Raw genomic sequence first — 13304 nt, forward strand, 5'->3', positions numbered from 1 at the left:
CATACTACTTAAAACATCTTTAATATTGTTATGCCACATTGAAAGGTATTATATAATATGAAATGTAGGTCTTAGTAAACATGAAGAAGAGGTTATGTACAAATAAAAGTTGAGTGACAGATAACAAGATTACACAAGCTGTAAGTTGTACAAAGCTATTTCTAGGAAACAAATACAAAGAGAAGTGGCAAAAAAGAAATGAGCATATCAGATATACCTACAGGAGAGTGAGCATATTGGAAAATAGATTTCAAAAATAATTGCTTTTCTCATATTCAGCAAAATGAAGCCTGAGATTAAAAGTAAGTAAAAGCAATAAGACACGGCTGATTTTCCTTTTTCTTTTAGGATTGCGAAAAAGCAAGTATCTTAAGGAATATACATCTAGTGTCTATAAACTTTCTACCTGTACCCTTCCCACTGGGCAGTCAGGATGTGAGGAAGTGTGACTCACCAGCCAGGGGGTCTACTTCTAATTTTGAATATTAAAAATTTAACCCTCACAAAGATTGCTAATTCTGTTCATTCTGATGATGAATAATCTTGCTAAGTCATGTAAATCCTACCAACAGGCACATGTGTGCCTTTATTATTTTTCCTATGGTTGCTAAATTGATTTTTTTTCATAATTATAAAAGAAGCTGTTTCTTTTTATCTATTTCCTTTGGTGCTTTATTACTTTTTAGTTCACCACTTAACTTTTATTCTTAACGTTTTCAACAAATTTTAGATGTAGGGATCATGAAGTGACAGAGTAATTAGGAAAATAATGAGACGGTTTCATTATCCAAACAAGGGAATAAGTTGGTTGTATTTTATCTCCCACTTAGCTCTGTAGAGATTCTTCTAGTTTCTGCATTGTTCAGTGGATATCCAATTTAGTCTTAGGATAACTCCTTGTTTGTAATAACCTCCTAATAGGAGAGAATGTTTGAATTACCATAGATAAATCAGTGAATTTGGTGAGGGAGGGAAAACAGAACCAGAATCTCTACTCTTATTCCGTGTTAGTAATAGACTATCCATGTCAGGCAACATATTAGCATGATATTGTTGCTTATATCTTGTGAAATTTATTCTTCATGGAAGAAGATGAGGAAGTCGTATCTTCAGCATTTGTATACTGAATTCCTGTGATATAGGGTGAGAAGAGCTTGAAAAGACCTCTTCTCATCCTAGATTAGAATGAGAAGAGCTTCTCACTATTTAGCAATTGCAGCTTAGCATCAGTAGCAGAGTATATTATAGTTATTAATATTAAAGTAAAATTTCCTGATCCCTAAATTGTGCTTACATACCCTGTGCATGGACAAGGACAGGTAATTGTTACGGGCCGTTGGCTAAAAGATGTCAGTAGCTGCTGATTGTAACATAGGCAGAGGTTGGGATTCTCTAATAGTGCTTACAATTTAAATTAAATATTGGTAATAAGACTCTTGGAGTAATTTTGAAAACAGGTCCACAAATTCTTTGATATCATTTCCCTCAAGAGGTGAACTTCAATTCTCTTTTGTGTGCCATCTAAACTTAGTTACTTGGTGTCTATCGAACAGAATATGTAAAAGTATAGGATGGCATTTCCAAGATTAGGTTACCTAAGACTTCAATATTCTCTTGGATATCTCTCTCTCTCTGTCTCTCTCTGTCTCTCTCTCTCCCCCTCCCTCTCTCCCTCTGTCATAATTCTGAGAGAAGCTAGTTGCAGTGTTGTGAGGGCAGTCAGATAGTGTCCACAAGGCCCACATGTCAAGGAACTAAAGTCTGCAGCCAACAGCCAGCAAATGTGTGAGTCAATTCACAAGCAGATGTCCTGAAGCTTGCCAAGAACCATGTAAGTGAACTTAGGAAGGCATCCTCCCTAATTTGAGGTTTGAGATAACTGCATCCCTGTTCCACAGCTTGACTATAATCTTGTGAGAGACCCTGCTCTGGAATCATGCAGCTAAGCTGCTCTTAGATCTCTCATAGAAACTGAAACAATAAATATTTATCGTTTTAAGGAGCAAATTTGGAATAATTTGTTTAGCAGCCACAGATCACTAATGCAACTACCAAAACATTCAAGACAAATGAAATAAGGATCTCTTTTCTAAATATCATAATTTTCTAATTCTAGATTTAGTATGGTTTAAATGGGATATACTGGCTAGGCTTAAAGTTTTCTGAAAACTAGACTAAAAATAAGATTATAACAAAAAATCTCTTAGTTCTCTTCTCACATGTGACATATATTTAGCTCCTCATCCAATTTAATTTAATGAAAGTAAAGCAATATACTTGGACATTATACAGAATTTTATATACCTATATATATTTAAAATTCACTTACATGTTCTCTGATCTTTTAATCACAACAGCAATAAAGATTTTATTCTAACATAAACATGATTCTCTGTAGCTTTCATATCCTTTATTCCAACATCAATCTTTTGTCTATATCTGATGTCTTTAAAATATTTCTATGAAACATTTAAATAATTATTCCCTCTGTACTTTATACTTTTCACTAAACAAATCTGGATATCAGATAGAATACTGATTCAAAATAAATTATACTATTTTATTTTATTCTAGTAAAATGACTAGTTTATTTCTCTTAGGAAATGAATGAGAAGAAAAAAATAATATAATGGAATTACTGATGTGGAGTTTTGGGTGATATTTATAATGTATTTATTGATATTTAACAGGGATTATTCAAGAGAAAAAAAACAGAAATACTATCCTAAATTATGTTTTAAAATAGGTTATTTAAAGAAGAAACAAAATAAAAAAGAACCAAGAAAATCCTCCTTTAAGCTATATGTATAGAGTTGTGTGCAGGGATACTTATTATGCAGAGCAGACAAAACAGGCATGCAATTTGCTTGTCTCAAGATAGATTTGAAAATAGAGAGTTCCATTAAAATGAAAGAACAATGTTTTTGCAGCCAGGGTCCTTGAAGCATTGTGGGTGTTGATTTTCTGTTCGCAAGTCTTTTTTCATCTGTTCTTGTGTGTCTGTGGTTTCTTCCCTCTTTTATGATTTGTCAGTGGTGCTGAATGCTGATGAGACAATACTTGGTATAAATATCCTAAGGCAATCATTTTCAGATGATAAATTTAGGATTTGAAAACTTAAGCTTTACTTTTATGGGTACAATTTGGTTCAGGTTGCCTAATTACATTTGGTTGCCCTGTGATTCTAAGAATAGTTAGGGAAGAAATAACTATGATATGCCAAATTTAATGGGTATACAGGAAAAAATAATAAAAAGGGGACAACGGAAAAATTCAGAAACATTTCAGGTAAATTTTGTAAAATTTTCATATATAAAATAAAGGCTTCAATGAAAGAAAGAATATTTTTCAACATTGATTAGAGTGAATCATACTAGAAAATGAACAATATTAGATAACAGAAGATCAGACTGAAATATCATATTGCCATTTATTAAGTATATGTCTTTGAAATACCACTATTTTTCAAATATCTTCAGCATGAAAATGAGGTTATTGATATCTGCACTTTTTTCAGGTTTTTTTAAATGCCAAATTATGTGATTTATAAACCTTAAAATACTCTAACTTCAAATGACAGTGTTTACACAGATATCCAATAAGGTCATTCACTCCAATAACATTAAATTTTAAAATTATAATTAAAGGTATGTATGAACATAGTTTAAAAATTATACTTAATGAAATCACTTTTGATGACAAAAGGTGGAACTCTAACCTGCTCCTTTCTTTTCCACCCTCACTTATTTTCATACTTCCAAGTAACATGAAATACTGTTATTTTGCCCTTTATCAACTTTAACATTATCTAGTAAGATCCTGATCATAGAGGAAGCTTTACATCTTTTCTGTTAACAATTTTTAAAACAACTTCTGTTTCCATTTTCCTTTTTTTAATGAGATTCATCACAATTGTTAATTAAATATACAATCAATGTGTATCTTTTCATATAATTATAGTTGGCTTCTGAGCTAAAGCATGTCATATATTGTTTCTTTCATGGCATATGTCTTTATTTTTTCCTAAACTTAATATTTTCCTTGCATGTATTAACTTAGTTTATAAAAGTTACATTACTATTTCAGCTGTTTCACCAGATCGGCTAAACACATACCAATATTTTCAAAATGCTTAACTGTGTAAATTATACTTCTTTTTTTGTCTTAGAGTCCTCCCTCTTGAATTCTTATTATTTTCTGCTTAATTTGGACTCTGGCCTGATGCACTGCTAATGCCATGAAACGGTCCTTTCATTTTGGGGACTTCTACTTTGTAAGCTCCTCTGTCAGAACTCTTGTTCACTGGTTACTTGTGATACTAGTTCCTGGTCAATTCATTGTTTGGTAAGGCACAGATTGCATTAGATTCCAAGAAAGAGTGCATGGGAGATCAATTTGCTAGTATTTTACCTTAATTTTATATATTCACCTGGTTAATAGTTGATATGGATAATGGGTTGAATGCCAGCCTCAAAAAGATATGTCTGTGCCTAACCCCCATAATCTGTAAATGTGACATTATTTAAGAAACAAGTCTTTGCATATTTAAATTACATTAAAGATTTCCAGAAGATGTCATCCAGGGTTTAATATGGTTTCTAAATATAATGACCAGTGTTCTTGTGAGAAAAAAACATAGGGAGATTTGAGATTCATACATAAATGGGATAAGGTCATGGATAAGGTCATGTGGAGATGAAGGGTAAAGATTAGAGTCATGCAGCCTGAAGCCAAGAAACATGTGAAGCCACCATAAACCAGAATAGACAAGGAAAGATTCTCCCCTAAAGCCATGGAAGGGAGCATGTCCTTCTCACCTTGCTTTTGGACTCCTGGCCTCCATAATTATGAAGAATGCATTTTTGTTGTTTAAAACCACCAAATTTGCAGCTTGGTTATGCAGCTCTAGAAACAAGTAAAGTAAAATAAAGAATTTATGTAGAAAATATTTTCAATCTTTCACCAACTATTGTATTTTGCATTATTTAATCTTGTTATATCAGAATTCAATCTTGTGTTTGGAAAACACAAGAAAGTATGATTTTCAACAATTTGTATATAATATAAATTTTGTTTTGTTTATCTTTAAAAGCTTTAAGACATTTGCTAAGTCTCATGTCTGGAAATTGAATACTAATAACTTTGTATTACCATTATTGTACATTGAGATTGGCACTCATTGGATAACTAGAAAACTCAAATTCTTCAGTCCTAGAAAATTTTCTGAATGTTTGTTTTAATTAAAAGTATCTACTAGACATTTTCTCTTCCTTCTTTCGTTCATTGTTATTATTTGATTCTAAAAGTCATTCCTATCTCATTTCTTCTCTCAATTTTTATTATTTTTGCTTTTTGCTTTATTTTAAATTTTAGAAAATACTGAGTTTTATTCATTGAATGTTGTATTGCTTTAATTCCTACCATTCTATTTTTTAAAAATAATTTAACTTTTATTTTAAGTTCAGGGGTACATGTGCAGGTTTGTTATATAGGTAAACTTGTGTCATGGGACTTTGTTTTACAGATTATTTTATCACTGAGGTATTAAGCCTCGTAACCATTAGTTATTTTTCCTGATCCTCTCCCTCCTCCCACCCTTCACCCTCCAGCCTCTGAAAGTCCCCAGTGTATGTTGTTCCCTTCCATGTGTTCTCGTCATTTAGCTCTCACTTATAAGTGAGAACATGAGGTGTTTGGTTTTCTGTTCTTGTGTTAGTTTGCTAAGGATAATGGCCTCCAGTTCCATTTGTGTCCATGAAAAGGACATGATCTCATTCTTTTTTATGGCTGCATAGTATATCATAATGCATCTGTACCACATTTTCTTTATCTAGTCTATCATTGAGGGGCATTTGGGTTGATTCCATGTCTTTGCTATTCTAATAGTGCTGCAGTGAACATATGCATGCATGCGTCTTTATAATAGAACAATTTATATTCATTTAGATATATACCCAGTAATGGGATGGCCCATTCTTTTTCTATATTTTTAATTTCTTCCAATTATTTATTTTAAATAAACATCTTCTATTACATTTCTCATATATAAAACAGTTTCTAACAATTTTTTCTCCTATTTCCTTCTATTTCTGTTTTACCAGACTTCCGCTTTTTAATAGTCTGTTTTGTTTTTTCTTTACTATCGGAGAAGTTCTTCATGTGTCCACTATTGGCTTTTCAATCATATTTATTTGGAATTTGAATGCTTAGGGTTTGTCAATGACTGAACTATTTTAATGAGCTATAAATGATGATTAGTCAATAGCTTATGTCATAAGTGCAACCCACATATATCAGTATAGAAGTCTTTTCTTGAGAGCAGTTCATTATCCTCCAGGAAAAAATCTTCCAAATCCTTCAACTTAAGGTCTGAGTAGGGACATTTTTTTTTTTTTTTTTTTTTTTTGAGACCGAGTCTCGCTGTCGCCCAGGCTGGAGTGCAGTGGCGCAATCTCGGCTCACTGCAAGCTCCTCCTCCCGGGTTCACGCCATTCTCCTGCCTCAGCCTCCAAGTAGCTGGGACTACAGGCGCCCGCCACCACGCCCGGCTATTTTTTTTTTGTATTTTTAGTAGAGACGGGGTTTCACCATGGTCTCGATCTCCTGACCTCGTGATCCGCCCGCCTCGGCCTCCCAAAGTGCTGGGATTACAAGCGTGAGCCACCGCGCCCGGCCTGAGTAGGGACATTTTGAAAAATGAGCAAAAAGAGGAAGCTTGGTTATCGATTGTTCAGAGTGAAATTATTTTTCACTTGAATTTCCAATTCTTCAAGTCTGTGTCTCCCCCACACACTTGTTTTCTTTACCTGAAGAAATCTAACTGAAAAGTGTTCCAGAAAATAGATGTTTATCACTAAAAGGTAGAAATTAGAGCCTGAAAGTGGAGGGAAAAGACTTAGAGACCTAACCAACACCAGTGATGATTTTCTTCTTTTATTTCCTTTCTTAATACCTTAGTCCTCTAATTTCTGAGACTTTGAAAGTTTCTACTAGTCAAATTGACTTATTTTTCCTTTGGGATCTGTTCTATAAAAACCAAGATTCAGTTCATTTTTTTCTCTCCTTCATATTATTCTTTGATAAGTGATCTCCAGCACTGTCTTCTGTCAAAGATTAAGTTGTGTCTCATTTACTTTGGAATATTCAGTGCTCAGTGCACTTTTTGAAACAGCAGGTTTAGTAAAATTGCATTATGAATTGTTACAATATATTTTGTAGCCCATAAGTCTTTAAGCTAGAAAAAGTGGTGTAACCAAAATAAAAAAATAGAAGTTTTATTATAAATTAACTCATGTTTCTTATTTATATTTAATAATAGACTATTCTAAGAGAAATGCATGTCAAATGAGAGCCAATGCATTTTTGATAATGATATTGAAGAAATAAATTTATCTAAACTCTTTTTTCTTGACATGTTTATGTTTGATAGGCTTTAATGGGATATGATTTATATAACGTTATGACATTTTAAGTGCACAGTATTAATGCTTTTTAGTATTTTTACAGAATTACATATTGATATTCATAATCTAACTTTAAAATATTTCCATCATTTCAGAGTAAATTCTATCTTGTTTGCATTCACTCCCCACCATCACCTAGGCCCTAGACATCCATTAATTTATTTTCTGTCTTTCTAAATGAGCCTTTGCCATTATCCTTAGCAAACTAATGCAGGAGCAGAAAACCAGGTACCACATGTTCTCACTTATAAGTGAGAACTAAATGATGAGAACACATGGATGTGTACAGGGGAACAACACACACTGGGTATGTTTGGAGGGTGGAGAGTGGGGAGAGAGAGAGGATCAGGAAAAATAGCTAATGGGTATTAGGCTCAATACCCAGGTGGTGAGATAATCTGTACAACAAACCCTCATGACACAGTTTACCTATGTAAAAAACTTGCACATGTAACCCTGAACTTAAAATAAAAGTTAAAAAAAATGAGGCGAAAGAAGGAGCAAACCTCAAAAGTATTAATTTAAGTAAAAGAAGTAGCTTTCAAAAAGATTACATAATTTATAATACCACTTATCTAAACTCCTTTACAAGGAATATACTTACCCTATTATTAAGATTGAAAATGTACAAATAGGTCTAAAATTTGGGAAATGATGGTATGATGTATTATTACATACTGTAAGAGCGATCTCCAAATAAAGATGCTCCATGCATAATTTAAGATCTGACAGGAATTCCATCAAGTCTTAACTAAAATCATTAAATCTACACTAAGAATCATATAAAATCTATGCAAAATGAATATAAAATAGTTTTGATTAACAATGAATGGCATGTTTGCTGATAAATTAGCAAATATTTGATTTGAAATATAAAGAATAACAGAAATGTGAAAAAGTAATAAATTCAACACAAAAGGGTGACATGATGAAACTTCTTCCAGTGATTCTAGATATTATGACTATTTCAGTATGAACAAAATTATAAATGAAAAGATTGCATCAATTGTTTTTTGAAAAGTAATGTAGAATTAGAGAAAAACCAAAATTAAAAATATACAGGTTTCAGAAAAAAAAAAAGACTGAATTCGGTAGTTAAATCAGTCATAATTAAAGACAGAGTAAGATAAAATATCTAAGTTTTTTTTATTTGAGTAATCATAATTTAAAAGCCACAATAAAAAGACAACTCCCAGGCTACTTTCACCACAGAATCATTGCAGAGAAGGCAATAATGTCAAGGATGTGGAATATATCTACTTAAAAATAGCAAATAAAATATTTCATAAGTGTCATGGAATACTGATAAAAAATTCAAATTGGCTCGGATAAAAGCAGAGACTTGTGGATATAAAACTGACTGAAGTATAACAAACAAAATGTCAGCGTATTTAATGGAGTGCCACAAGGATCAGTGTGAGGGCTGATCTTATTTAACAACTTAATTAATGATCTAGAAGATGGAGAAAACAGTATGTAAATGAAATTTGTAGCTCACATCAAATTGGAAGTTTTGCCAACACCAATTAAGATAGCAAAATTGTTTTAAAAGAGAAGTTAGAGAGGTTAGAAATATACAGAAGAAAAAGCAAATCATATGTTTAATTTATTAGAAGAGAATAACAAATAAACTTTGAAAAAAATGAGTAATACTTACCTCTAAAATACCGGAAACAAAATGAGAATGTAAGAGAATTTTAAAAACAAACTGCCAAAAAATATTTTAAAAATTTAGACATTTCCTGAGGGTTCAAATACTCTAAAATGTGTAATCTCTTTTTTCAAATGCCAAGGTTGATACCTCTATATTAAAGTTCAGAAGACAATATAACTAAAGGAAATTTAATAATAGAAGTAATGCTGAAGTTTATAGGACTTACTTCTTTATGACAGATACAGTAAGTTTGGGAAAAACATATTAGCAATTAATTCAGTTTAATATAGCTACTACAATATGATTTACAGCTGTATGATACATTCACTTCTATCAGTAAATGGTTTGTTGTCCACATCAGTAGAGTTGCTTTGATAAGGAATCCCTAAAATAAATTTTTCTTGAATAGATTTTTTTGGCACATAGAGTTGCATGATTCAACAAGGCATCACAAGAAGATAAAAGACTTCAAATTGAGAGAGATGCGTTTTTATATGAATGCTGCATATTATCAAAAAACATCATCACCTTTCTCTGTAAATGAGAGAGATATCTAAATGTATAACATTGTTGTAGGGATTAAGAGAAGCACATTTTTAAAATACCAAACATTATGCATGTCATATTGTTTGGTGCTCAATACATATTCGCTCCCTCAGTTTGGAATTTATTCCTGCAGTAGAACCAATAAATCTCATGGATTGCAGAACTGGTCGAAAACATCAGTGGAGGCAATTTTATAACTTTTCTTACAGAATGATGTAATTGGAAAAAAATATCTAAAAAATATCTACTCAAGTAGTGTCAAAATGAATGTGTGTCTCTTTACAAGTAATTATTGAGTGGAAACTATGGGTCAGGCACTGTTCCAGGCATTGGAAACTCAATGGAAAGAAAATAAAACAAAAAATATCCTCTGTCTTCCCAGAGTTTATATTCCAAAGGAGGGAAGCAGACACAATCCCATAAGCAATCATTTACATATGCGAATCTGTAAGTGCTATAGGAAAAAGTACATCTGTAAAATGGGGGTGGGGGTGTGGAATTCCCACCCAGAAATGAGGATGGTGGCATATTTGGGAGATGCTCGGGAAGATAGCTGAGCAGAGGCCTGGAGTAAATAAGCAAATCTGCAGGTATTTGTGAAGTGGAATTTCTGCCAAGATGAGATCCAAGGCAAGGACTCTTGAGATAGACAGTGTGTGGTGTTTCCTGGTACCTGTAAGAAGGCGAGTGACATGGAGCTCACAGAATGAGGAAATTGACAGAATAAGAGGGAGAAGAGACTCTGCTAAAACTGGTGCTATTTAGACATTAGTGATAGTTCTATATTAATGTTGATAGTTAGACATTATTCCAAGTACAATAAAAAGCCATTGGAAGACAGGAAATGGAAGGGTGAAATTGTTTTCCTTGATTTTTTTTAATGGAAGGCCTCAGCTGCTGTGTGGCGAATAATTAGAAGTAAATCATAAAAGTAAAAGTTCTAGCAGAGAGACCATTTATGAGTCAATTACAATAATGCAGGCGTCTGAAAATAATGGAGGAGGTAAGAAGGCATCAAACCCTGGAAATGTGTTGAAAATAAAACTCAAGTAATTTACTTGTTTAATAGATGTGGAGTATAAGGAATCAAAGATCATTGCAGAAATTTATCCTGAGCAACTAAAGAAAAGAGTTTATGTTTATTGAAGTGGATAATACAACAGAAGGAGCAGGTCTAGTGCTTATAGGAGGGTGGAAATCAGCACTTCAAGTTTGGTTATAATGCATTGACTTTTAAGTCATCCAATTGGATATGCAAATGAGGAAGTAAGATATACAAATTTGGAGTCCAGGGAAAAATAGGGCCTCAAGATATAAATTTGGGAGTTAACAGTTTATAGAAAACTTTTAAAACCTTGAGCCTGACTGAGCATGGATAGATGAGAGAAGAGGTCCAAGACCCAGGGCACTCCAGAGTATAGAGATTAAGAGATGAGGAAGCACCAGGAAAGGAGATTCAGATACACAAGAAAATTTGTCTCTCTGCAATGTATCATTTCATTATAAATTATGGCAAGAACACGTGCTGCTCTAGAGGCCTGGTAAAACACAAAGGAAGAAATGGTTGGACTTTGGTTTCAAGATGGAATTGTGGAAACAGATGTGAAGGGAGCAATTATAACAAACTTTTAATTGTCTTCTTTTCTATGGGGAGCAGAGAGATGAGGCTAGAGAGGTACATAGAATCAAGAGAGTTTTACAACATGGTGTGACATTACAGAACGTTTTATGATGAATGATTCTATGAGAGGGAGGACGTGATATCTCAGGTGAGAGAAGATATAACTTTTGGACCTGAATGTCAGTACGTGACAGGAAACAGGACTCAGTTGACAGGTGGGCAGAAGGTGGGGTATGTGGGTAAGAAATTTGTTTGTAGATGTGGGGGTGAAAGCATATGGATATTATCAGAAAGTTAAAATGTGGCAGAATGTTGGGGGCTTGAAGAAGGAGGAAGTGTAAAATCTCATATAGAACAAGAATAATCTAAGGAAATGATATATCATTGTCCCCCACACAAGACTTTATTAGAAGACACAAATTTGAGTTCCAGTCAGCATGGCTTTACTGTTTTCTACAATCTCACTTAACTGCTTTGGTGCAGTTTCAGAGAGAGTGGGATTTAACCAGGGTTGTGTGAGAAATGATAGAGGGGACTGGATATTAAGAACATATTCAGGACAGTTTTTATAATGTTGTGCCATGAACTGCAAGCAACATAAAAGAGAGGAATGATGACAAGATACAATGAAAGCTTCTGTAGCCTTAGTAAATCTTTTTCTTACTGTACATGCCCATGGCTGTGCAATAACAAACATTATATAATAAATATAAGCATTCTGAGTGCTGTTCAGAGCCAAATTATTTTTTGTAAAGCTTCATAACAATACACCATAATTTACAATACCACACATGTGCTTGCTATTAGGCAAATCTAGCTAGGTATCTGAGAGACATACCATTTTTATGAAACCCCACTATCCAACATTCTAGCTCAGTGGAATCTCTGCTCCAGACTCTTAGGAGTTAATTTATCACTGAGAAAGGGTTGCCCTTTGGGCAACCCTAAAAGGCAGATGCCTAGCATCTATGCCTATGTTGCAGATATAAAAAGAAATTTGCTGCCAATAGTTCATGAGTTACAATGGATTCAGTGAAAGTGTTTGAGGGGTTGAAGATGTGTAGGTTATGTGGGAATTGTAGGGAATGTACAAACTTTGATGAAGAGGAACTTGTTGGGATCATGGATTTTATATAATAAAATATATTTTATTTGTAAGGAATTTCTGATATCACAGCTTAAGTTCTCTGGGAAGACAACCCCAAGAGTGAGATCAGAGTGTACAATGTTTATTAAGGTGCTTCCTAGTGATCAAAACTTGTGAAAATGAGGGGAAAGAAACAGGACTGGGCAAAAGGAGAGCTCTGGCTACAAGGCAGTTCTATCAAAGGTCTTAGTTCATTTCACTATAGCCACTAGAGCTAGATGATCCTTCTAGGCGGTTCAGAGTTGAGGAGAAGGGCAGGCCTTTTTACCCTTGCCTTGATCAGTAATTTGTGGCAGGGCCACCCTGTGAAGGAGACGTGAATCGGGCAAAGCAGCTGTCTTCTGTATAGGAAATAACTAGAGAGGACTGATAGATGAGATTCATCTGCTGGCAGAACTTCCAGCATACGGGGGACAAGTCCCTAATGCAGAAGAGAGATCTGAATGATGTAGTAAAGCATCCAGCACCTTTGATTTCAGTGGGCAACGCCCTGGCACTTCTTCTGGATATCATATTTAAAAAAGTAAAGGAAGGGAAAACGAAAGAAAGAAACCTGCAATTTGTGATATTTTGTATGTAAACGGAAAAAACTACTTAGGTTCCTTCTGAATTCTTAAGAATTCTATTATTTGCAGGACAAGGTATCTATCTTAACTGATAAATTTGTTGTTGAAATACCTATTATCATTTTATTAAAAAATTAGTTGACAACAATTAAAAATTCAACTTTAGCACCACAATATTATATTTATATACTCCCCAAAATTAGATAAATTATCTGAATATTAATTTTGGGTTTAATATTATATGACTTCATGACTCAGATTACATGTTTATATGTTTTATTATATTTTACTGCATTTTTATCTGATT

This window comes from Hylobates moloch, unplaced genomic scaffold (genome assembly GCF_009828535.3).
Source record: "Hylobates moloch isolate HMO894 unplaced genomic scaffold, HMol_V3 SCAFFOLD_4, whole genome shotgun sequence".
Taxonomy (NCBI): Eukaryota; Metazoa; Chordata; class Mammalia; order Primates; family Hylobatidae; genus Hylobates; species Hylobates moloch.